This window comes from Berghia stephanieae, chromosome 8, assembly GCF_034508935.2.
Source record: "Berghia stephanieae isolate SIO BIC M18660-M18661 chromosome 8, UCSD_Bste_1.3, whole genome shotgun sequence".
In the NCBI taxonomy this organism is placed as follows: domain Eukaryota; kingdom Metazoa; phylum Mollusca; class Gastropoda; order Nudibranchia; family Aeolidiidae; genus Berghia; species Berghia stephanieae.
In genome coordinates this window covers 47,637,232-47,642,231 of record NC_088367.1, presented here as the reverse complement: position 1 = coordinate 47,642,231, position 5,000 = coordinate 47,637,232, and the positions used below count along the sequence as shown (strand labels likewise).

The window sequence follows — 5,000 nt, the reverse complement described above, 5'->3', positions numbered from 1 at the left end:
GAGAGAGAGAGATTTTGTTTGTTTGTTGCTTTAGGTCTCTTCCAACACAATTGAGGTTATATGAGAGACCGCTGAAACAAAAAAAAACAAGCAATCTAACAAAAATAGTACAAATGTAAATCAAATCATAACCTCAAGATATCATAAGCTAAATTATAAATAACCAAGAACAAACAGGCAGAAGATTTACAGAAAAAAAAATATCCCCTGTCAAAAATACAATCACAAACCAAAGAAGCAGGATAGGCTAGTAAAGAGAAGAAGAAACGACATCACTATCGGATCGTACACCCATGCGAACATCATACTATGATGTATAGGTATATGATTCAAGGGTGATGCTCCCATCCAACCACCCGCAGAGAGAGAGAGAGAGAGACAGAGAGAGAGAGAGAGAGACAGAGAGAGAGAGAGAGCGAGGAGATAGATAGATAGACAGATAGATAGATGGACAGATAGATAGAGAAAAAAAAAAAAAAAAAAAAAAAGAGAGAGAGAGAGAGAGAGAGAGAGAGAGAGAGAGAGAGAGAGAGAGAGAGAGAGAGAGAGAGAGGGAGGGAGCATTTAACCTTGAATAGTCTATGAGGATGAGGATGAAGAGGAGAATGTGAAACAGTTACTCTAAAGCCGATGAGTGCTTTCAGATTAGATTTAACAATGCGAATCAAAAAAAAAAAAGAACATACAAAAACACAAACCAAACACAATAAAAAAACAACAAAAATACAAAAAAAAAACAAAAAAACAAACAAAAAAAAACAAATGGATGCCGGCTGCTAAGACCTAAGACCCCCCCCCCCCCCCCCCCAATATAAACAAAACCTTAAGTGAGAAAATGACCACCATACAACTTGTATAACCCATGCACTGATTTAATCTCATGACGTCACACTACAACTTTTCTCTCTAAATTAAATAATTAAAATAGGTAAATGATAAGAAAAGGATAAAATAAACTTTTCATACAATAAATATAAGGTCTATATTATAAAAACATAATGTTACAAATAGGCCTACATTCACTACATCCAACAGAATTAACACAATATTATATCCAAAGATATTCGAACATCACCAAACACTCTATTTGTTTATAATATAATATATTCAATTCCGACCGAAATAAAGTAAAAATCCATTCCAACCGACGTGTATACATATATACAGGTCCGACATCCGAACACTCTTATGGGCCTAGTTTAACATTGTTGTAATGAACAATATTTTGCGTCATTTTAAAAAATATTTCCATTACAATAAACCCATAAGGAATTGGGTCATCAGACCTTCAAATAAGAGCACATCGATTCCAACCAATTGAAAGAAAAAGTCGTTAAGTTTATTAGATCCACAAAACGAACAAGAAATAACAAGACAAGTCCTGTATAAAAAAAAAAAAAAGACAGGACTAACTACTAACGCTTTCCAAGTAGTTGTTCATTCAGCACAACCAAACCCCCCGTGATAAAATGCAATCCGAGAGTATTTAGCATGGAGTTTATATGACATAGAAATGAACTTATCACCGCCGATAGGGTTATAAAAAGACGCTTTTTGCGTTATGGTGAGAGATGAGAACAGATATATCTACCCAGGCGAGCCGTTGGGGGGGGGGGGGGGGGGGGGGGGGGGGGGGTTGGTGAATTTTAAAAATAATAAAAAAAGGGGGGGGGGTGGGAGACGCACGAGGGGCGTTAATAAAAGAACAAACAACAACATCACACCCATCCACAAAAATAAATCTCATTATCTCTCGCCTAACTCAACTCTCACACACACACACACATACACACACACACACACACACACACACACACACACATACACACACACACATACACACACACACACATACACACACACACACACACACACACACACATACACACGCACGCACGCACGCGTCCGTTATGTCGCTGGTGCAACACAAACAATTCTTTCCGGTGCGCACGCCGAGCAGAGCGACAGACACCCCCCGCACGTGCGGCGGTGTCAGGTAGGTAGGTAGTTGTACTACATACTGTATTGTAGGTACAGATGTACATAGCAACACCCTGACAACATTTATTTATAGTCCGTTTTCTTAGCGGCAAGTTCCGTGCGTTTTGTGCACTTTTTGTAACCAGCAAACTAAGTATACAAATTGGTGCAGAAAATTATGAAGATTCGAAAAATAGGTGGCTCCAAATACCATTTTTATTGAAAAGACCTTAAAATTTGTCGTAAAGTCTAGTGAAAACGCGCACTTTGTGACGTTTTGACGCTCGATGACAAAAGTATTAAAAAAAAAAACATTCTCACCCATTAAGAACATCTTGATGTGTTTTTGATCGTGGACATATGTTTGTTTTAATGTTTTCCATTATTATTTACCAAAAATATAGCTTTTAATTATTTTAAAACATTTTTTTGGTCTTCTGACCGCAGAAAAAACCCCAATAAAAATTGTCCTTTTTTGCCCGTGCAACAAAACTATGAGTCATTAGGTCGACCTATCCTTTACTAAGTATGTACTAGGATGTCTTAGCGCCTGTAAACGAAAAAAAAACAACAACAAGAGACTAAAAAAATATTTAAAGCAGTTAAAGAGGTTTCTTTCAACCATTGTGTACAGTACAATAATGCTAAATCGAAATGCGGTTTTGTCATCTGTCACCGCCTCTCCCTTCGAGATAACGACAGCTCCATCTACCGACAATGGCATCATGTGTTGTCTAAAAAATAACTGAGAGAATGCGTTTTGTCTTTTGAACGATGTCAACAAACTACAATTTTATTTTGTGCAATCGATATTCATTGAAAAGGTAAGGAACAATCTTTTTCATCTATTATAAATGTCTTATATCATCGTGATGTTATTTTACTTTATGCGCATGCTAGTGCGATAAGTATTGCGCAATGTATGACAAAAGAATTGAGTTGTGAAAAAAGAATTGGGTCAGATCAAAGCTGAGTCACAATCATATCATAAGCCCCCAGGATGCAAAAGGTAGAGTAAGATTATGGCCCATGCTTGGATCTGAACATATTTTTCTATCTTAGTATAATATAAGTTACATGTGCTATGTCAGTGCTAAATTTAGACCCTTTTAGATTCGATTAGATATAGATTAGCCTGTCGATGATTGATGATAGAATAACGGTGTTTATCATTACTGCTGACCGAGAAAGAAAAAAAACATAACTAATTTATTATTAACTCAGTTGATCAAAAAAAGAACATCTCCACACACAATTCTACCAATACACGCTAATATTCACACACATTGCTTTACCTTTTGCATGTTCAGGTTTGGTTTTTTTAAACAATGTATTGACTTGTTTGTTATATTTCTACTTGCCAGCCTCACAGTCCTTTGTTTCCTTAAAAGCATCATGCCTGGGGACCTCGTCAAATGGGAATGCTAGTTTGATTTGTTGAATGGTCAAGATTGCAAGGAATAAAGTTCCATTCTAACAGGTATTTGGAAGTATGTGTTCCTTGTGTGTGTGTTGATGTTGTTGTTGTTTTATTTTTGTTTTGCAGAAAATCTTACCACTGAGCTATTCAAGCCCCGTCAACTAATATGTGTTTAACCTTTCTCACGCAAACACACACACACAAATACACACTAACACGCATACACACACACACACTCGCACGCACACAAACTTGTTCATTCTGTCATCTCTCAAGATACCCTATATCGCCTTAAGATGGTAACATTTTCTGTAACTTGAGAAACTACGTAATTCACACTTTGTAGGAAATATTGTCTCTTGTGTATGTCATGGGGTTTTGATTTATTTTTCTTTCCTTCCTAGAATGCGCTAATATGGCAGGAGGAAAGAAGCGGCAGACATCCATTGTCGACTGTAAAAATCTGTACAAAGTTCCAAGACTCGATCAAGCTTCCCCTGAAATTGACTGGTCGAAGTGCCTGTTTTGTCAAGAAACCATTGAAAATTCTCCTCTCACAAACCCTAAAAAGCAACCAAGTTAAATTGTATTGAAGACACGAATGTTGCCATTTCTGAGGATATCAAACTTTTTCATGACTCAGGTAGATTGCCAATAGCATTGAAATTCAATATTAGCCAACCTGTGAAATGTCTTGCTAGTTTTTTGAGAGACAATGATGGACTTTACCATAAGAATTGAAGACACAGGTTTCATAAATCAAAACTCAAAAGGCTTGCAAAGAAGATAAATCAATGTAATAGTGAAGCAGTTGCAAGTCCTGATACAAGAGGCACATTAAACACATCACATATAAGCAAACACTGCTTGTTTTGTAAGGGTTGTGAAGGGGAATTGACTGAGGTCCGGACTCCTGCTCTTTCACAAAACGTCTACTAGGAAGCTGTCCTTCTTTCAGATACAAGTATTCTTAGAGTATTTGCGGAGGGTGATCTTATTGCGGTGGAAGCAAAGTATCATAAGCCTTGCCTTATACTGTTCCACAGAAGAGCAGACGATTTTAGATGTAAAAATACTTCAGACAACAAATACAAAACACACATTGCAGAATGCACACAGGATATTGTCAATTTTATTGATCAACAACAAGCTCGCACAGACACAAATGTTGTGTTTAAGCTGAATGATCTCTACAATTTACTTTTGTCAAAATTAAATGCCATAAATTTGTCGGATGTATATGTACATAAAACTAGATTCAAAGAAAATTTACTATCGAGAGTTCCTTCTTTAATGGAATACAGGGATGGGCGGGAAGTCTTGCTTACTTTCAAAGAGGGGAATATTATTTCACAAGCAGCTATTTCCGATTTAGATTCAAATGATGATCTTGCAATACAAAAAGCAGTTGATATTATAAGAGCAGAAATAAGAAATCATACATTCATATCACCCCTCATATTAGATCATGATAGCATTGTCAATAGTGTACCACACAAATTAGTGAAAATTGTGAATGGCATTTGAAGTGGTCAGTGTTCGCTAAGTTTAGGTCATCAGAATCGACATACCATGACAATTTCACAGCTTATCAATGTTG

The 5,000-nt window shown here is 36.6% G+C and overlaps 1 protein-coding gene across 16 annotated transcripts in view; it reads right to left on the bottom strand.

Annotated features, from left to right (window-relative positions):
* The window catches only part of LOC144978795 (liprin-beta-1-like), a 246,700-nt gene that overhangs the window by 56,548 nt on the left and 185,152 nt on the right, over nt 1–5,000 (bottom strand). For 2 of the 16 annotated variants that reach the window (XM_078925294.1, XM_078925295.1), the window contains exon 1: nt 1,421–1,561. The exons of 12 other annotated variants lie outside the window; for them this stretch is intronic. The gene's annotated coding sequence lies outside the window, so the exon portion shown is untranslated. Of the gene's footprint in view, nt 1–1,017; nt 1,562–5,000 lie in introns of those variants that run through there. 2 more of the 16 variants (XM_078925296.1, XM_078925304.1) reach the window with 2 other exon arrangements.